This window comes from Podarcis pityusensis (genome assembly GCF_964106645.2).
Source record: "Podarcis pityusensis genome assembly, chromosome: 4".
NCBI lineage: Eukaryota > Metazoa > Chordata > Lepidosauria > Squamata > Lacertidae > Podarcis > Podarcis pityusensis.
Genome location: NC_138027.1, coordinates 34,012,908 through 34,034,916, shown reverse-complemented (window position 1 = coordinate 34,034,916; position 22,009 = coordinate 34,012,908). Strand labels below are relative to the sequence as shown.

Genomic DNA, 22,009 nt, shown 5'->3' with positions numbered 1-22,009 from the left:
AGGCTTATAGAAACATAGCTACAAAGTTTTGGGAGCAACTTGGCAACCTCAGTCGAATTTGGGAAGAGATACGTGCATGTCTTTTCCCACAACATAATTTTATTCATGGTTGTGATGTCCAGACTCCAGGGGGAAAAAATCATAAAAGACTATTCTCAGTTGGTAAATCTCTTAGCAAACACCATGCTGGAGTGGGGGGTGGGAAGAGAAAATAGAAAATGTTTATTTTCTTTTGGGGCGAGTTACAGAGCTGAAATTGAGCTTGAGTTGGTGTTTCCTTTCTTGACATGCCAATGTGTTTGTTCCCTTAGCATTGCCCTGCCTCCCTGTAAATCAGACATTCTTGCTTGGTTGCATCAGGTTTACTACTGACATGATTAATGCTGGGAGGTTAGGGAAGGATGACGTAGTGGCTCATGGAAAGTTTACCTGAGAATTATCTCTAGCTTTCTACTGTTTAGTGTCTAAGTAATGTGCTGAAGCTCTGCCATCCACTATTCTTCTGCAGGGTATGATCACACTTACCTCACCCTATTTTCCCCCCTTTTTATGCCAGATCTGATTAGAAGTAGTTTTGCTTCAAGCCTGATATTTATGAAGCATTACACATATTTAGTGCTGATAAGTGAACCATGCTATGAGCTAGAAAGGCATCAGTAGTTCAAACAGCTCTGGAGCAATCTCAGGTTCTTGGGTTTTTTGTTCTCGCTTTTTATCAGTTTCCTTTTTAAATCCTCATGAACTTTGCTGGGATCCACAGAATGGATCCATGCGTAGTGGAGAGGACCACATAGAGAGCCAGACCTTTGCTTGCTGTTTTTCCTGCTGTGGTTTGCGCTGCCAAAGAGACCGGATGCTGTTTTTCTGTTTTTAAATGATTGTCTCATCAGCAGTATGAACAGTTACAGTGAAAAAGCAAGCAAACAAGCAAAGCTTTGGCTACATGTACAGTCCTTTAGATGTGTTTTTTGGATCCATGCCCTAATGACAATAGTTTGAAGACCTCATCACAGAGTCTAGGCCATATACCCTCCCTCCATTAGTCTGCATTAAGCTGTCAGGTGTGTGTGTGTCTGTGTCTGTGTCTGTGTGTCTGTGTGTAATCCTCCTGCGCTGTTAGCATACCTAATTTCTGCAGGGTTGGAAAATATTCTTCTTGCAGTATCCTTCTGCAGAAGGAAAAGGGTGAACATAGATAAGGCGTTTTCTCTCAGACTCTCAGATGTCACTATATCAAGCACATCACCTTTCATCAGACGATGTAATATAAAATTTGTTGTTGTTAGATATTGAGGACTAAAAATCTGCCAGATTCTATGCAACTGTAGAGTGCTGGGTGTGAATGTGACTCAGTCCAGTGTCAGTTCCCTGCTTAGTCATGAAGTTCTCATGAGTAGCATTGAGCAAGCCTTTCTCTCTCTCTTTCTCTGTGTTTCTCTGCCATAATGTACCTCATAAGTTGTATGTTTTAAGTAAAATAAGCTTTCAAGCACTTTGAAAGAAGCTGCATAAATTACTATTGTAGTTCTAGTAAGATCAGACAGAATATGGATATGAAATTATTTGCTTTTTGCAGCGATGATGACCTGTACTTGCAAGCTACTGGTGAAGTTTTAAAATATACCCTTTTAGCCCCCTTACCAATTACACTGTTTTCCAATGCTAGTTACACAATTTTAATTGTAACAAGGCATTCTGATTATGAAACCTATACTAAGGGGAGATTCTAAGAAGGACAAGAACTGAGCAACAGAACTAAGGAATGCTTGTATCATCTTGTCTGATTCAAGAAGTACAAGTCATTGCAGTGTGACATGATGGGAACCTTGTTAGCTTAGATGAGTGATTCATATTTTCTTGACACTGGAAGCTGAAAGGTGTACAAGCTTTATCAGCAAGAGATAGAGTAATTTGGCATGCACTTTTTGTTTAAAATGTGCTAGGTTGTAATCTGTAGAATTGGTGACAATGTTCAGAACCTTATGGATTTTAAGTTTGGTGTGATCCAGTGGGAAAAAAGGTTTATCTAGTCTATTACACTTGCCTCCATCAGTGATTAGCCAGAATCTCTCCCCTCCCCACCTCTGCCTCTACCCACCCAGAAATTTAGCAACAAAGCAAGATGTTTGTTTGCTTCATCCAGAGGTATATTTCATAAAATTCTCTTAAAGCTGTCATAGACTAAAATAAGAACAGCTTTTATTAATTTGTCCAAACCTCTTTTAAAACCATGTCAGCTAGTCTAAAGCAATTCCATTACTTAATTACATTTCAAGTGGAGAAATGCTTTCTTTTGAAGTTTCGGTATTCTAAGATGCAGAAAATTCTGTTTACTCTCTCCACTCTGTTTATAAGTTTGCAGCTTCCCATCATGCTTCCCATTAATTCTCTTCCTCCTCCCCCCCCCAAAAATCCTAGAATGTTCCAATCTCTTAAACTTTCATACTGATTCCTGACATCAAATTTGTTTTCTTCAATGAACTTTCTGCTATGACCATTATATTTTTTTCTCTTTCTGAAACTTTAAACTAGAAAATTGTTTATTCCTACTCACTTCTTCCTACTTTACAACCCATCACTACTTATCCATAAGGGGTGTGGTTTGTGTGTCCTGGTTTCTCATTCAATCACCTGCTAAATTTGCTTGTTCTGAACCTTTTATGATAAAACATAAAAATATAGAAATACAATAATGTTTTCTTGAGAGAAAATAAAAAATTCTATTTTTCTGCTTCTTACTCCTTTCCCTGTCTAATTTGTTTTGCTATGAAATAAATAAGAATAAAAATAATACTTTAAAATTGAGCACAAAGTTGAGTAATTTTTAAGCGTTATAAAATAGCATTGACTGGCTCATCATAAAATATAAGCAATATCTTAGGCAAAAGATGCAGGTAGTAGAATGGAATATAAGATTTATTTATTTAAGTGCTAACAAACTCTCATGTGTCTTTGCTTGAATATTTTACATAAGCGTGCCAGAAAACAAATACCACCCCAAACCCATTATGCTGTCAACTCAGAATTTAGAGTGCTGGTTTTCAGAAGATAGGCCCAAACATAAGTGGCTTTATGAATCCCATGTGGGGTCTTCCCCCTAAACATTTATGGGTTTTTTTTCTAAACACCTAAATTAGCTTTAATTTAATGGTCTCTGGGGTGGGTGCTTAAGACAACTTTCACTGCCTTAATTAATTTCCTTTAGTTTGTGCCTAAATTTCCTTTAGTTGTGCTTTCCTTTTAATCTCAGTCTTCGGCTCTTGTGTCACTCACATTTTTTGAGTACAGTTGGGTGGGTGGAAGGGAGTGTTTCCTGGTTGGCAAGATATCATGAACACATTGTTTTGGAAGTGTTTTGAGAGTGTGGAACTGATCATTCCCTCTACTGCCTTTTTTCTAGGTAAGATTACTGTTTGTGTTGAATCTCATACGCAGGACGCTCTTATTCGGTAATGTATGAGCATCTTTTTTAATTGAGGAGATGTTAATGCCCACAGAACTATTTTTGTACCAGTTGAGTATGGCTCTTGGCCATGGCCATTTTCAGATGGCACAACCATGGTGAATGACCGCTGAGGGGGACAAATGGAAAGTCAGTTAAATGTCTGCATGCGTCCTGTGTTTCACTGAGATTCCTGGTCCTCAGGGTTCCTGATTGATATGCATATGTAAACTCTGTTGGAAACATGCCCAGGAAGGTCGCCAACTTCCCAAGACACCAGGGCGTCTCTCTGGTGGTCCTCCCTGGCTGTAAATCTCCTTCAGTCCAGAGAGACCGGTGATAAGCGACCCCTCCCTCCTGAGAGGAGCACACTTGTCTTCTGGCATATCATAGCAGAAGAAAGAATCAATCAGTAGCTCTAAACTACTTTATTTTAAGTCTATATACAGAGAATCCATCATCACGTCTGTGCTCTTTGAGCATCAGTACGGAACAGCCACACTTTCAGAAGTGAAACTAAACTTCCAACAGTACTGAGACTTCCTGTCTCATGCTCTCTCAGACACTCACACAGACATTCAGCTAAGGTTTGCATGGAAATGTGATATAATATAATGGTTTTAAATGGCAACACCTCACATTTGTCCTCCTTTGAAAAGCAACAGAACAAAATTATCCATGGACAAATGCACCTGATACTATAGCTCCATAATACTAAGACCATGAGGTCAAGCAACAACACTCTCTTTCCAAATCTTGGACTATTTTTATCTATTCCTCAGATTTATAACATAGCTCTTAGGCAAGGGTTCCTGAAGCAACTTACAAACACAAAAACCTGTACAGTAGTAAATTACACAGAAGAACAACAGCTTAGCAGGTTTTAAAACAAATAGAAATTCCATCAGTCATATGTAAAGGAGCAGCCAATGATGAAACTACAGCAGAAATGTCTATAAATGAAACTCCATCTTGGTTGGAGTTCAATTCTGAAGTTACTTACCAAAGTAATAAAAATTCAAGTAATTAGTAGAAGGGAGCATAACTACATATAGTATCCTTAGACCGCAGCCCCAGTTTAAGGAGATGGCCAAATTGGAAAGGATTTGCAGAAAAGCTGCAGTTACGACAAAGTTGTCCTATTAGACGTGACAAGTATGTGAAACCGTTTAGCTGCAAGGTAGGATGTGCTAGCAGTTTTCAAAATGTTGTGGAAGCATTCAGAATGTTATAGGGAGATGGTGAGTTGATGAGTCCGAGCAGTTTTACTGCAAGGTGCTTCATTAAATCACACAAAAGAGATTTCTTTGCACTCCTCTTATGGCCTTGAGAAAATTGGGGAGCATAAGGAATTCTGACCTTACGTTATGTGTTGGCTTCCACTGTATAAGGGAAGCACAGAACAGTGTAGCTATGATACTGCTAACTGTGGCTCAGAGGGGTCACGTATCTTCCTAACGGATGTCATAAAACACTTTCATGCCAAACAAAGCATCTTTATAGTGTACATTTTTAAGCTTAAATGTTTTTATACAATAAACTTTTGGAGAGCATTCCAAAACCAACTAAATTCCAACAGCAAAAATAGTCAGACTGTACTGTAGAAAAGAAACTTGGTATAGAAATGCTAATCAATGTAAAACTGGGCTTATAATGCAATCTTGTTTTAACCATTCTGTTCCCCATATCTCTTCTTTTCAAGTGGCAGTTAGACACAATGTTGATGTTGTCCCCAAAGAGACAAAACTCTTTCAGTTCACAATTAAGTTGGGGGAAATGAGAAGTTGGCTGAGAACATGAGTTCATTTCCCTTTTTCCTTCTCTCCCCACTTCTTTTTATTTTAGTTGAGGATATAGTATACATAACTACAGGACTGAATTACTTTCTACTTGTATATAGTTTTAATTCATGAGGTCCAAGCATGAGGTAATAATGCAGGAGACATTTTAAATCCCTTCCTAAAGAGTAACTGAAAAGCTAACATTGCAGCCTTTCCTTTATCTGTTAGTTGGTAGTTTGTAACTGAGTATGAGTTAGAATAACATTAGAGCTTGTTTTCTGCATTATTCTTCTGGTCTTTGCCCTCTTATAGAAGATTAAAGGTGCAGAAGAAATGTAATAAAGCATGAAGACTTTCATGTTTACAAGCTAGAGGATATCTTGCTGAGACTTTATTCTTCTTTCATAATGCAGAATGTCTCATGTGCTTAATTAGAAATATTTTTATAGTTAGAAACTATATCTTTAGTTGGAAAAATAATAATCCTGGAAGTTATTATCATGAGAAATTAACTACAGACCTCTACTGTTTGTCAGACTATATGAGGGCCAGGAGTTGCAAAACTGTCTGAAGAGGAACACTCTGCTAGTCAGTGTAGGCAGTACTAACTTAGATGTGCTAAGAGGAAGGCATGCTTGGCAAACCCTCACCCTGATCAACTCCTGCCCAGAAACCTATGTCCCCACGTGGAAGGATGTGCGGATCCAGAATTGGCCTCCACAGTCACTTATGGACTCACTGTTAGGACCATGTTCATGGAAGACAATCTTACTTGGCCACAAGTGATGGCCAAAGAAGAAGAAGAAGAAGAAGAAGAAGAAGAAGAAGACGACTAACTTAGAGGGAACTGTGGTGTGACTCAATATAAGGCAGCATCCCATGTTCCTATGGATTTCTCAAGCCAAGAAATGCCAATCCTAATACATGCATATATGGACCTGCTCAGCTCCTGTGTTCTTGAGAGATTTCTTGGCCTAACAGCTGTCTTACCACAATTTCCGAACCCAACTTGGTAGCCAGACCTCATTCCCTTCACAACTGCATTTTCCTCCTCACTTCCCTGTCTTTGTCTATAGGAGTGAGAAGCCCAGGAAGGACCAATGGCAATCCCAACAAGAAGAATCATAAAGGGCCTCTTCAGTATTTACATTCTGAGGACACTCAGCCAGTGGAGGAGGGCCAGTGAAAGGTGTGACCAGGGGAGGCAGCTTAGTCTAAAGAGCATCCCAAGGCCTAGTAGATAAGAGTCCTGGGGGACACATTCTAGTCCTCAAATCTGACGTTCCCCACACCTGCCCTAGAGAACGCCTTTGGAAGCAAGGGCAGGATATAAATGTATTTATTTTTAATCCCTGATTAATCACTCAAAGGATATATTTTGTTTTAATTAGATGAGCCGAGGACCTGGGTGAAATATCAAGATATCACCCAGGACCGGTATGAGGAGCAGACTGCAATGTTGGCTTCACTCAGAGGTATATCACTTGTGAAACCGCCACCACTCCTGAGTCCCTCTGCTAGCAACTTCCTCCAGCTAGCAGAGGGACTCGGGAGCGGTGGCGGTTTCACCAGTGATATATTGCTGAGTGAAACTGCCATCCCACTCTGCCCTCATACTGCGCAGGGAGAAAAAAGCTGCGTTGGTGAGGCACCAATACAGCTTGTTCCTCCCTCTGCATCTTTTAACTGCTCGGCAGAGGAGTGTGCGGTTGCCTCTTCTCTCAGCCAAGCAGTTAAAGAATCCCCCAGCCCGGCGTTGGCACCTGCGCAAGCGGGGATAGCACTGAGGACGACTCAGCTGGGGATGGGGTGCCCTCCCCATCCCCGGCAGAGCTGCACAAAGGATCCACGCCTTGTTTTTTTCAACATCACGATATATCGCCAGACTGCGATGTTTGGCTGGCGATATACCACGATGCTGAAAAGCTGATATTGCCCAGCCCTAATGGGCAGAGGAATACCACAGTTGTGGAATCATAGAATTGCAGAGTTGGAAGGGATCCCAAAGCTCATCTAGTCCAACTCCCTGCAACGCAGGAATCACAGCTGAAGTATCCTTGACAGGTGGCTATCCAACCATTGTTTATGAACCTCCAATGAAGGAGAGGACATCACCTTCTGAACAGCTCTTACCATCAGAAAGTGCTTCCTAATGTTTAGCTGGAGTCTCCTTTCTTTCCATGCAAACCCATAGGTTCTGGAGCAGGAGAAAACAATATTGCCCCATCTTCCATGTGACAGCCCTTCAGATAGACAAAATCAGGTTGATAAAAATGAAAAACGACTGTTTGCACTTTTTAAAAGGAAGTTTACTAGAAAAAAAGGTTGCAGAACTCACCACAAACACCTCCCTTGTTCTCTTACAATGACAATGGTGCCCAACTGAGAGGTGCTGGAACTAAGTTCTGGAGAGTTCCGGCTGAAAAAAAAGCCCTAGATAGAATTAAATATTTATTATTATTCTACTAAACTTGTTTTTTTAAAAAAATGCAAACAGTTGGTTTTCATTTTTATCAACCTGATTGTATTACACTTTACTCATGTAAAGAATAAAAAAACCTAGATTGTAAATAGATTACATCACTTGTTCTCTATTGCTTATATTTTGTAACTGAATAGCAATTTAGTGCCAAAAATATGACTCGAACGATCAATAGGAAGCAATCTGTACAAGTTTATACAAGAGAAGCATATATTTTGTTCTTTAATCACAGCGCTTCAAATGCCTGTTGTTGTTGTTTTTGTAAGCAGATTGTTGCTTGGGGAGAAGTCACCTTTTTGTTTTTGATAATGTTAACCAAAATAGCGTGTTTAGCTGTGGAAGGCCCTGTGATATGTAGACCCCGTGGCTGTAATTACAAGTGTTTTCCATTAACAAGACAAGATTTCTATCATTTTATTAGCAAATCCATTAGCTGCTTCAAAGTTATAATGTGTATAAAGTAATGGTTCCATAATAATTTTTCAAAAACTTAAACTTCAGATCTCTCACAAGAGCCCTGACATCCCAAAGAGCGCTTCCTTGGTTGATCCTCAAGCAGGCCTGACCATTTGTGACCATTTGGTAAGAGGTTTTGCAGCTGTGAAGTCGGTAGAGCATGAGACTCTGTATCTCAGGGTCGTGGGTTTGAGCTCCACGTTGGGCAAAAGATTCCTGTATTGCAGGGGATTGGACTAGATGAACCTTTTGGTCCCTTCCAACTCTATGATTCTATGATCAGCTGTTCTGTCCTGACTCCAATTTTATGTTACTTTATGTTACTTTTTGGGACGCAGGTGACGCTGTGGGTTAAACCACAGAGCCTAGGACTTGCCGATCAGAAGGTTGGTGGTTCGAATCCCCGCGACGGGGTGAGCTCCCGTTGCTCAGTCCCTGCTCCTGCCAACCTAGCAGTTCGAAAGCACATCAAAGTGCAAGTAGATAAATAGGTACCGCTTCAGCAGGAAGGTAAACAGCATTTCCGTGCGCTGCTCTGGTTCGCCAGAAGCGGCATAGTCATGACCCGGAAGCTGTACGCCGGCTCCCTCGGCCAGTAAAGCGAGATGAGCGCCGCAACCCCAGAGTCGGTCACGACTGGACCTAATGGTCAGGGCTCCCTTTACCTTTACTATGTTACTTTTTAACGTTTTCAGTTCCGATTCTTTGGAATAAGGTAGGCTAGAAATTTTACATGGCTAAATTTTAGTTCCTTTTTCTTAGAACTGATACACTGCAATAGATAACACATTTTAGAAATAACCAAAGGCTATTGGAAAAAGCAAGAAGAAGGTATAATACAGTCCCAATTCCCTCCCACCCCCACGCTCACAGATACCAGTTCTGGCTTCTGCTTCCAATATTATTGTGTAATGCTATGTGTGAAAAAGATTCTTGAATTTTGTTAATTTGTTTTTAGATATATTTAGAATTGTTATAGTTTGGGAATGTGATTTTTTGGGGAGTATTTATCATTTCTATGGATCTAGGCTTCCTCAAGTGCAGTAAATATAGATGGATAATATGCAAATTAAAAAATGAAATGAAATGAAGATGGTGTTTGGCTACCACAGATCAGTGCAACACAACCAACAATACAATTGTGTTCCTGATACAAAGTGAGAGCTAAAAGCATGTGCCAAGTAAAAAACTAAAACTGGACTTATCCAACTGCAGACCACACATAAAATCATATTTATTGTAAGGGAACCAAGGGCAGTATCCAACTAAATAATTCCACTAATGTGCTTGTACTTTGGACAGCTCATAATAACTTCCCCTCCCTCCTATTTTGCCATGCACCCTCCATGTCCCCTAAATCTGTTGAGTGTATTTGTGTGTGTGTGTGTGTGTGTGTGTGCGCGCGCGCGCGCACACACCTCATGGTTTTATTTTATGTAAACATAAACTAACCTAGATTAGTAGCAAGATTGTGACTCTATAGGCTTTTTTATTTTTATTAAAGACCGTTTTGTAGATTTGAGGATATTTTGATTTGTCAGTCTTAAAAATAAACATCCTTAAAACAGTCTTAAAAAAGCAACATCCAGGTTATTTTGTAGCAAGTCGATGCCTTTATGTTCTCATTCTGTTCAACAAGAAATGGCAACCTTCCCTGTTGCTCCTGCCTTCCTAAGTAAGATGTGTCAATGTTGTGACTGCTTGCTAGTTTTCACCAAACAAGGGTGGGCTGTTGCAGAAACTGTGTATGGCATTTAAAAGAGAAGTGTGAATGGCAGCCATTGGCACGGGAAGGATCGAGGAACCACAGATTGTTTTCTCATTGGCGAGAGAATGCTCAAAGCAACATAAAGTTAATTGAAGAATTCCTTGACAGTGAAGTCAGACTCAAAGTAAGCACTTGGGATCTGTACTTTTCTGAATGTGAATTATCTGTAAGCAGGAGTGAAGTTAAAACAGTTTGAAAAGAACATGCTTTTAGCAAACATAACTGGCTTGTGTTATGAACTGTCCTGTTTCAATTATTTGTCAAAATAATATGGACTGGCAGTAGGATCTCTAATTAGCTAAAGCTTGATTTATTGAGCTGGCCCCATGTAAACCATGATGTCATGCTGCGCTGCACAAAATTACAGCTCTGGTCTCACAGTTTAGGTAGTTATTTTTAACTTGGAATGCCCCAGTTTAGTACATCTTGGCTTTTTAGCTTCATGAACTTGCTGTGTTCTTTCTTCTTTCCTTTCATCAAAGCTTTATGTTGTACCATATTAAACCCGATAACAAAGTCCAGCACAACAGTTTCTGAGTACCTCTTTGGGCTCTGGGTAACAAAATGATTAAAAACTGCATGATTAAAAACTGATAGTTTGAGGAAAGAAGAATGCAAATGAATCGCTATATGGCATATGCCAAGTGGTTGCATCATGATTACGTCTGTAAGTGCGCAACTGGGAGCTTTAAAAGCATGATGTAATACTTCAATGTTTCCTACGATTTATTTTTCTAAAATAAAGGCACAATCTAGCCAAGTGCTGAACACTTCACTTTCTTTCTGAAATGGAGAACTTGAGCTTGGTGAAGCTGAAGGTTGAAAGATTCAGAACAAAGAAAGTACTACTTTATGGAGTTTATAAGTTAAACTTTGGAACTCACTCCCACAGGAGGCAGTAATGGTCACCGACTGGGATGGCTTCAAAAGGGGATGAGATAAATCCAGGGTAACTAAGACTATTAATGGCTTCTAGCCAGGTTGGCTATCCTCAGAGGTAGTATGTTTTTGAACTCCACTGGAGGGGAGAATGCTTTTGTGCTGAAATCCTGTTTGCAGGTTTCCCACAGGCATCTGGGTGGCCACTGTGAGAACAGGAAGATAGAGGATTTGGGCCCTTTTATTATGTTCTTACAGAGCACATTGTACAGTGGTACCTCGGGTTACATACGCTTCAGGTTACATACGCTTCAGGTTACAGACTCCGCTAACCCAGAAATATTGCTTCAGGGTGAGAACAGAAATTGTGCTCTGGCTGTGTGGCGGCAGCAGGAGGCCCCATTAGCTAAAGTGGTGCATCAGGTTAAGAACAGTTTCAGGTTAAGTACGGACCTCCGGAACGAATTAAGTACTTAACCCGAGGTACCACTGTATTTCAGTAAATAAGCCCTGGTTCCTGACTTCCCAGTTACAGGACAAATTTGCTATATAACCTGGAGATGCTACTTAAAAGCTATGCTTGTCCTCTTTACCATTAAGGAGCTGTGGATAGTTGCTCAAGAGATGCACAAGCAAAAAAATGAAAAGGGAATATTCATCCCAGTTAAAGAAACAAAACTGGAAAGTGCAAGTAGAAATGTAGGGAAAGAAGAATTGAGCAAGCAGTTTATAAGGCAGTCACTCCACTTCTGAAGACCATGCGGGCTCCTTTAATAGCTTTTGTGGAGGAAGACACTCACACCTATTGCAAGAGGAAAGAGCTCTGTAACTGATTTTCACAGAGCTGTCCACCCTCAAGGGGAAGGGCTGTAGCTCAGTGGTAGAGCATATATGCCTTTTGTTCCAAAAGGTCACAGGTTCTAAACACTGCACAGTGCTGCTTCTTTCTAATTAATCTAGCTTGGAAGCATCTGCTGGCTGTTTGCTGTAATAAACATTGATTGATTGATTGAGCTTGGAAGCATTGATTGGAGATGACACTGTGCATATGTGGTGAAATGGTATCTGGTTCGGAGGCTCTACGTGTGTGCTCCTGTGTGAGAGCAGTTAGCTTGGTGGGCACAAGGGAAGGGCTTTTTCAGTGGTGGAACTCACAGAGGAGAAAGCTATCAATTGCTAGTTATTGTGATGGTTCTATGTAACCTCCAGTATCTGAGCAGTATGCCACTAAATACCAGTCACTGGTAAGTAACAGTGGAAGAGTGCTATTGTGCTCATGCCTTGTTTGTGGGCTTCTCCTAGGCATCTGGTTGGCCACTGTAGGAAGCAGAAGCCTGGATTAGATAGGCCTTTGGTCTGATTCTGCAGGACTATTCGTCTGTAAACTCTTTTCCAGTTGTGATATTCCAAGGCGCATCACTAGGCCCTGAACGTATCTGCTCACTGCTGTTTTCTGACTGGGCTGCTGTGTTTCTGGTGGTGTTTTGGGGTCTTACTGGGTTTGGTGTTGCCTTAATGTTATTTCTGGTTGCTCTTATTTTACCACTTTTATTGCCATGTGTTTTCTTTAAAAAAATTGATTAGAGATTATATATTGTCGTCTTATCGGTAGAAGCTGCCTTGGGAGAAATTGATCCTAAAGGACAGCTTATAAAAGCTTTAAATTGATAAATAAATGCTAATTGATGTAGGGGGCACTCCTGTTACCACTGAGGCTAGTAGTAACACAGAGACAGCAGTTGGGGAGTTGATGGAACTTTTAAGATACCAGGTTTACTCAATAGAGGTCAAAGTAACCTCCGTTGGCTGCATATGGTTCCAGATAACAATTCATGCATGTGTCCAGAAGCTTTTATTGTGTTCATATTAATGGTCAGTAAATGAACTCCTGGAGCTCTAAATATGACCCGAGGCCTGTACTACTATGCCATGTCCCAGTCTGGGTCATTATGACATATGTAGCAAATTAGAGAGCTTAACACTGTGCTCTTATTTCCATATAAAACTTAGTTGAAGAGCTTGCTTTCTAGGAAGAGAGAGAAATTTCAGTTTTATGCACAGCAAGTATATTTTCGGATGCAAGAAGAAACACCGGCAGAAGCAGCTACAAAACAAGTAAGCAGACAACAAGAAGCTAGAACCAAATCAATGGAAAGCATTATGGAATAAGTACGGTAGTTTTTCACCTCTGCTGGAAAGCACCAAGGCAGCAGTGATGGGGAGCCTAAGATGCTTAAGATATTAGACTCCAGACCCCATCAGCCAGCATGGCCAATGATCAGGCATGATGGGAGCCAATGCAACAACAACTGTATGGCCACATGCTCCCTATACCTGCACCTAAGGGAAGAACAGCCCGAAACAGCTGTAGGGAGTTGTTTCCATGTCTCCATGTCTCCTTCTTGCAGCCAATATTCAAACTAAGCTCAGCTTATAGAGCACTGACAAACCATGGGTTCAAAGCAAGTGTGATGGTGTATCTAAAAGATGTTGGTCCCAGACCATTAAAATCTTTAATAGGAGGCACCTATGGGCCTGGAAGAAAACAGGTAGTCAGAGCTAGTTCTGCAATACCCGTTAAATATATTGCCACTCTGAATCTGTCAGGAGCATGAGCAGCAGCATTCTCTACTGCCTGCAATTCGAGTTGCCTTTGGAAGCAGCCCGCTACATCAGTTGCAGAAATTTGTCCTAGAAGTCACAAGATCATTGAAAACTGTAGAAAGATTCATTCTCTCCAAATGGGGGTGGAGTATACTTAACAAGTACAGTTTGTCTATTTGGTAGATTTTTCAATCCCTCTTTTAAACCAAAGTCCTCAAAACACATACCAACATTTACAAATAAATGTATAAATGAAGTTAATAAAAGATTCCGAGATGTTGTTGCTATCTGCCTTCCATGACTAGGACATCAGGCTCTAGGTGTTCTCAGGTGGGGAAATTGCTAAGCCAACTGTCAACATAGTGCTATATGTTGTTGGACTCCAATTCCCACCAGTCCCAGCCAGCATACCCAATAGATAAGGATGCTGGGAGCTGTAGTTCAACAGCTTCTGGAAAGGCATCATATTAATGACCCACACCAAAACACAGGGATTCCTTGCAATTTTACATCCATTGGTCTGAGCTCAGCTCAAGCCTGTTGCTACCTCACATTCACCACAACCACCAGACCTGAGATAGCTGCTCCTGGATGCTTAGTGAAACATAGAGCTGGGTGTCATCAGAATATCTGGCTTTATATCATTTCATATCATTTCAGAGGACAGCCTGTTGACTGAATAATGGGGGTGGGCGGGTGGGTGGTGGAACAAAAAACGATGTAGGAGACAACATAGGATTGAATATTGTGGAGGTGGGTATGGTTGGCTGTAGGAACACTCCACAATGCAACATTTTGTTGCACCTCTCTCTTGTAGGTATTAAATAGCACTGGTGATGACACCAAATCCTATGGCATGCTGCAAGACAGTTCCCAAGGGGTTGAATCAAGGAACCTAAGCATCTATACAGTGGTACCTCGGGTTAAGTACTTAATTCGTTCCGGAGGTCTGTACTTAACCTGAAACTGTTCTTAACCTGAAACACCACTCTAGCTAATGGGGCCTCCTGCTGCTGCTGGGCCGCCGGAGCATGAATTCTGTTCTCATTCTGAAGCAAAGTTCTTAACCCGAGGTACTATTTCTGGGTTAGCGGAGCCTGTAACCTGAAGCGTATGTAACCTGAAGCGTATGTAACCCGAAGTACCACTGTATAGCACTTTCTGATATTTAAACTCCTTCATACATATTTATTTATTTCATAAAATGTATACACCACTTGATTGTGAAAAAAACAACAAAGCAGTTTATAAAAAGAAAAAACAATAAACTCGAGAAAAAATCACAACCATACTTTAAAACATACAAAAGTTAAATTCATCACATACTCCTTATAACAGCACGGTAAAGTTGATCGGAAATATTTGAGGTGTTGCTTTGTTGACTCCAAAGAAAGCGATAGAAGGTGATGCTTTTGCTAGATAAACCTCCATAGATGAAAATGCTTGCAAAACTACAGGCTGAATGCTGTGAATCTAGTATTTGTTGGGTAGCTTTGAATCGAGGCGAGTATACATCAGCCACATTAGTGATTATGAAAATAACAGCAAAATTCCAGTTTAATTGATGGGTACTTATGGTTTCTGACTCAAGATATAAATTAAATAATGGTTCCAAATAAGAATATAAAAGTTCTGTAATTTTAATTAATATAACATGTTGAAGAATTAATCAAAATTAGCAGCTATGCAGCTATTTAAGCTGCTTAAACAAAATTTACACCATATGTTTCTGGATGTTATATCAACTGCCTTGCAAACCACTGACATGTTTGTGTTCTTCCGTATTAAAATACCAGTTACTAACTGGAACAATACATTGGTTTCTGGGGAGGGGGGGCCTTTAATATGTTGTGTGTTAGCCTGCAGAGAACAAAACATGCAACATAATTGAAAATGTAAAATTGCTTAAACCTAGCACATATAACTAGAGTTTGCAAAAAGCAGATGTTAAGTTCAGCTCCTTTTATAGGATTAAAATCTTCCTGATGGTGTTTTTTTAAAAGCAGATTTTCTCTTTCTTGGATATTGATCACTTCACTGTGAGCCACCTCTTTACCTGAAGGAGTGCTGACCTGCTTAGCACTGCTTAACCCTACACTAGGTTTAAATAGTGTGACAGTATGGGGCAATAAATGTGGAAGATGGAATATAGGAAAGGGCCAATATCATGTTCTTAACTTCCTGACCATAGTCCTTGGTGTGAAGCAGCATTCCCAGTTGTGCTGCCTCACTTATTTTACACTGCTTTTGTTAGATTGAAATATTACTCTGCATTCCTCAGAAAAACGACTGCTAACTAAGCAGTTGGATGCAGTCATGGTAGTGACACTAGCTACCTTGAAGAGGAATTTCATTTTCCAGCAACAAAATCTTGCAATTTTATATTGATATTTTGTCAACATAAGCATAAGGGGTAATGAGGCTTTATTGTGTAATACAAAATATAAAAAGGAATTAAATGGATTTTTTTAAAGAAAAAAATATAGCTCTCTGTTTTTCTAAATCACAATACCTGCAATTACATCTTTAAATGGTAGCATGCAAGCAAATGCATAGTTTTTAGGAGAATTTTTGTTTTTTGTTTTCCGTCATGTGATGAGAAATAACTCAATTGGCACAAGGGAATATTTCCTTCATCCATGCATGATTAATATTATTGCAATTAAAAGCGACAGGGAGCATAATTCCAATATGTTTCTTGAAGCAGTCTTCCTTTACTAGATGCCTGCTTTGTGGTTTCAAAGAAATCTGGCTTTAAGTAGTATGAATCATCTGTAAAAAGTTGAAAGGAAAGTGGAAGAATTGCTGTTCTGGATCATAACAAGATCTCGTTTCCAGCAGTGCCCAGCCAGATGCCTCTGGGAAGCTCAAAAGGGCATCATGCTGATGGATTTGAATTTTGTCCAGCTGAAAAGCCATCACCCAGTTTAGATGCAGTCACCCAGTTCAGGGTGGAGGATGTCTGAATTAACTTGGTTTATTGGATTGAGAACCATCCCTGTGCCTACAGTCTTCTTCCCCACTTTGTCACCCCGTTCCTTCTGAGCATGTACCCAACATTAATGAAGATATCCACAGTTTACCATTATGGCCAAACTGGGAAATTGTGCTTTAAGCACTACTTACAAAGCCGTTTAAGAAACCTGGTTCCTGGTTTAATAATACCTGTTTGCAAAGAATGGTACAAAGAAACTGTGTTTGAAAGAGACTTATTGGGAAGAATTTTGGTGGTTAGATGGGCAGAAAATAAACAGAACCAAGGTGCAAGTGTATACAGTTGCCCACTTCTGCAAGACCTGGGGCTTACTAGAATGGTCTATGCCCAGAGAGTTACAGATTCTATATGTTTCCAGAATGCTTTGGGATATTTAGGTGGAGACATTAGAGATGATACTGTGCATTTCCAGGTGGTCTCCTTAAATTGTTGCTTGGCCTTGGCAATTGACAGCGCTGCCCAAAGTGCCATCTTTTCAGTTTGGTCATTAATTTTCCTCAAGAGATCCTTCTGCATAGTTTAGTGAAAGGTTGGTAGATGGCTTGAACATAAATGATAGAAAATTAATGACCAAACCCTTTTGCAGGCATATGTGGTGGTGGCAATAGTAGCAGCAGAGAATATATTTTCCTTCTGCTACCTCTGTGTCAGCTAGATCACAGCCTTCTCAGCTGTCCTGTTTTGTCCCAAAGAAGATACTCTAGAAGGTGAAATGACTTCACCTCCCCGCCCCTTGATCCTTTACTGATGAAGTTGCTTCAATCTAGTCCCATTTAGTGGCAATTGCTAAGGCAAGCAATTTCTAGAGGAAACATTATGTACTGACATTTTTCAATCTGGGTTCCATCCTAGTTTGGGGCCTACTACAAGGACAGAAGGGACGCGGGTGGCGCTGTGGGTAAAACCTCAGTGCCTAGGACTTGCCGATCGTATGGTTGGCGGTTCGAATCCCCGCGGCGGGGTGAGCTCCCGTCTTTCGGTCCCAGCTCCTGCCCACCTAGCAGTTCGAAAGCACCCCTAAGTGCAAGTAGATAAATAGGTACCGCTTTACAGGGAAGGTAAATGGCGTTTCAGTGTGCTGCGCTGGTGCTGGCTCGCCAGAGCAGCTTCGTCACGCTGGCCACGTGACCCAGAACTGTCTCCGGACAGCGCTGGCCCCCAGCCTTTTAAGTGAGATGAGCGCACAACCCTAGAGTCGGACACGACTGGCCCGTATGGGCAGGGGTACCTTTACCTTTACCTTTACAAGGACAGAGCCAATCATGTGGGACTTTTTACTTAATCAGCATTCAGCCAGGAGAGACTTGGAAGGTGCTGAATGGGTGTGAAAATCTCAGGCTTATGAGATTATACTGTTCATGTACACTCTAGAGTGGTGAGGGAACTCACCACTATGTGTGGAAGGGACCTAAGAAGAAGAGAACAACAATACAGTCATACCTTGGAAGTTAAACGGAATCCATTCCGGAACTCCATTTGACTTCCAAAATGTTCAAAAACCAAAGCGTGGCTTCTGATTAGTTGCAGGAAGCTCCTGCAGCCAATCAGAAGCCACTGAAGCCCCGTCAGATGTTCGACTTCCAAAAGAATGTTCGAAAACCGGAACACTCACATCTGGGTTTCCATCATTTGGGAGCCGATTTGTTCAGGAGCCCCGGCATTCAAGATCCAAGCTACAATTGTACTTAGCATTTATTGCATCCCTCTAATGCACGTCAGACAAGAGACTTTATTTTCCCTTGGTAACACACATCAGTATCTTATTTTGCAACACTGTATTTTAGAATAAGGTCAAGTTGAGAAATAGGAGCATCAGTCTTTCCCCAGGATCACTATTCCTTTTTAGGCACCTGAAAACTGGAGTTTCACTACTCTGTTCAGTAGTTCTTGATCTTGCTGCCTATTTGTTAAAGGTGGGCAGGGTTCTTGTAGCAGACTGTGAGCTTATCATTCAAAGGATTTGGCAAATTATATGCTCTGTGTAAATATGCTTACAAAGTATTTGAAAAGGATTTGGTAATGGAAGATCTCTAGGGGAACCATACACAAATGTACCAAAAGGGTGATGTCCACTCTGCCTTTTGTAGCGTGCTAGAAGGAAGAAGTTCCTAATATGGAAAGGTTGATGACCATTGCTCTAGCTGATTTAAAATAGGCACAGCCTCCATCTCAAGTGTGGGTGCTATATTGAGCCTGTGCTGTTAAACTTGTTGCCAGTTTAAATGTAAGCAAAAATCCATGGCTGGATATAACTAATCTTTCTTTTTGTCCATGAAGTATAACAGGTTTAGAAATGGTAACTTATTCATAGGAAGAAATTGCTTCCAGGCCATAATTTTATATGCCAAGTTTCATTTAGGAATTGCATTTTATGGCCAAATGATAAAGTATTGGAAAGCAGGAACATTCTTAATTGTAACAAACTAGTTGCTATAAGAGTATGAATGTAATTTAATGTCACTGGAACTAAATATTTACTCTTTGGTTTATTTAGATCAACTCTGTTCCTTTTTAAACTTCAAATTTCTCCATTCCATCTCTTTGTCAACTGGCGAAGTCTCCCCTAACTCATAATCTTGGTATCTGTGATGTTAAAGAAACCAGAGTGTGAGGTTGAAATTTCCATTGCATAGCTAGACAGGAATCTGAAAGGAATAATGCCAAAATCATTTAAACAATGAATTTATAGGAAAGATGACTCAATCGTCAATTCCAATTCTGGAGAACAGAATTAGTTGTATAATTTTGGCTGTACAGATTCCTCTTCATATGATGAGCAGAGGTGAAACAGGGTGAATACTTTTACACTGATTGTGCCTCTTTCTTTAACTTTTCAAGCAGAACAGAAATGAAACACATTTTTGTGTGTTCAGTGCACAGAACTACCCTCTCAGCTTCTTTCGTGCTTTCCCTAAAAAGGAATACTCAGATTACAGCAACATTGCCGGTCTTGTGTGTGTTTTTTCTGCTGATGGATGCATCAGACTTGTACAGAAAGTGGAAAACAGAACTCTTGCTGCATCTCACATTCATACCTTCTAAGGTAAAGGAGAGATGTGTCTACTTTAGATGGGGCTTAGAGCTCCACATTGTTGGTGGGGGCAGGGGCTCCTTCCACATTTCCCTTGACAAAAAATTGGCGGATATTGGGAAACTGAATGCCCCTCCTCTTTCAAGTTTCTCCCAGGCTCCATGTCCCCTTTCTCATTTCCTCAGAGTGTCTTGCCATTCTCTCTTGCCCACTTCTGTTTGGAACCCCACTGATTTTCTTTTGATTTTTTTTGCCAGAATCCTTTCATCTTTGCTAATAGATTTCGTTGTGAAAAGAAAGACATTTACCTGTCATGAATCGTACCCAAATTGCACTTTTAGCTTACTACAATCTCCTGTGCTAACACAGCAATATCTGACATATCCACACATCTGAGAAATTAACTTATCCAGTTTTTGTCCGCCTAGAACTTGCCGATCGCATGGTCGGCGGTTCGAATCCCCGCGGCGGGGCGCGCTCCTGTCGTTCGGTCCCAGCGCCTGCCAACCCAGCAGTTCGAAAGCACCTCTGGGTGCAAGTAGATAAATAGGGACCGCTTACCAGCGGGAAGGTAAACGGCGTTCCGTGTGCTGCGCTGGCTCGCCAGATGCAGCTTGTCACGCTGGCCATGTGACCCGGAAGTGTCTGCGGACAGCGCTGGCTCCCAGCCTATAGAGTGAGATGAGCACACAACCCTAGAGTCTGGCAAGACTGGCCCGAACGGGCAGGGGTACCTTTACCTTTTATACTCAAGGATGGCCAGGTGTTAAAACACTGCTTGGAATCTCATGGGGTTTACAGCACAATGGAGAAAAATATCCTAGCTCTACATCTTGGGGTGAAAGAGTCAGGTTTTTGTCCAGTTGGTGAGAAAGGGGGAAGAGGGTTATGCACTCTGTCTCCGGAGTTTGAGTGCCTCATTCACTAATCAAAATACAATCCCTGACTAGGGAACTTTGTTATCTTTGTGCTACCCTGAGGAAAGATATATGAAATTTGTCAGTATGCCGAAGACCACTTGAATGAACTTCTGTGAACTGGGTCTGCCAAGTAGTTTAAATACTTAAGTGCCAACAGTAAAGCTCTTAGGTATCTACCTAAGAATTAGACAGGTGTCCAAACTTCTTAGTTATGTTTGCCCCACCCCAAGAAGGAGGCATTTAGAAATTTCTGAACCTGAAAGTTCTCTTTAGACAATGTGGCTAATAACCATTCATAGACTTACCTTATTGGGGGAGGGGTTGTTCGCCAGAGATGCAGTGTTTAATAGATTCCTATACTATGTCCTTATTTGCTTAGCAGTAAATCTTACTGAGTTCAGCAGGATTTAATTATATATGTAGGACTTTGAATTTAAACTTCTGAAGACAAGATTGACATCTCCTTTTGTTAAAAGTAGAGGCAATTGTTAAGAGCTGCATCCTGTTTACTACTTAAAAAGTGGGGCACCAATACATTTTAAAACATATCTTCATTAGTAAAACACACACACACACACACACACACACACACACCAATTCAAAATGCATAAAACCAGGCACACCAATAACCTGCAGCCAAATCATAAGGTATGCACAACATTTAGAAACTTTGTGATACATTATGGAATTATATTCAAGAGTATGTCAAGTGTTCATTGTTTTATGCAAGCTATTAGGTATATCTGATGCCACTAAACTCAAAATAATCTCATGGGAGACCATGCCTCCTGTGGGAGCAAGTGCTGCGCGAAGAAGTACAGACTTCCCCCCATCCGCACTTATGTGAGGGTTGCGTTCTGGGCCCTTTGGACATAAGTGAAAATCACATAAGTGGGGAGCACCCTCTAAAAAGCCTCTAAAGGTCCATTTTCCCTGTTCTCCAGCTCTCTGTTCAACTAGAACTGAAGCCCTGGGGCCAGCTAGAAGACCCTCAAAAGTGGCGGCAGCTGCTGTGCTCTGCGTGCATCAGCTGCTAGGAAGAGAGGCTGAGCAGCCTAAACAAAGACCCACTACACCTCCAGTCTCTGGGGATTGCTTTGCCCACTGCCATTTCCTGGTATTTCTTTATTTCCCGGTGCCGTGTGTCTACACAATAGCGCACAGTCGCATGTAAGTGGGAGGACCCCTGTCCCTTCTTTTATCTGTCATGAATCTTCCAACGTTCAGTGTCATTGGATGTCCATGAATTCTAGCATTATAGAAGGGGAGATATAAATAATTTTGATTTCAGGCATCTCTTTGCTATAAACAGCACGTGCCCCAGATTAAATTTATCTGAAGTTTGCCACAAGGAGCTATGAGATTATGTCTCTCTGTTCCTTCCTTTCTCCAGAAATGGACAAATATCTGCAATTACAGCCTAAGCCTAAAAATAATGCTTTCATTTTATTTGAAATTGTGTTTATTATAATAGTGTGGGTGTCTCCCTGGCAAAGCCTTGTTGCCAATGAAATCCCATATCCCAGGGCTTTCATGTGATACGAGCTTCCATGGCAAATTTGTATTTGGATTGCTGCAGGCAGTGCTTTTTCCTGGGGGGGGGGGGTGCAGGGGTATGCATACCCCTAAATATTTTGTGAATCTAAGTTTG

At 40.9% G+C, this 22,009-nt stretch overlaps 2 protein-coding genes and 1 long non-coding RNA gene across 3 annotated transcripts in view; 1 reads left to right on the top strand and 2 right to left on the bottom strand.

The window, feature by feature from the left end:
- The window catches only part of FILIP1L (filamin A interacting protein 1 like), a 182,423-nt gene that overhangs the window by 86,988 nt on the left and 73,426 nt on the right, over positions 1-22,009 (bottom strand). The window lies entirely within an intron of this gene.
- The window catches only part of CMSS1 (cms1 ribosomal small subunit homolog), a 177,898-nt gene that overhangs the window by 91,664 nt on the left and 64,225 nt on the right, over positions 1-22,009 (top strand). The gene's annotated exons all lie outside the window — the stretch shown is intronic.
- LOC308476062 lies at positions 18,875-20,291 on the bottom strand. The gene is made up of 2 exons (XR_013985665.1): positions 20,179-20,291; positions 18,875-19,052 (listed from the first exon to the last, which is right to left on the bottom strand). It is a non-coding gene; the product is annotated as an uncharacterized lncRNA (long non-coding RNA).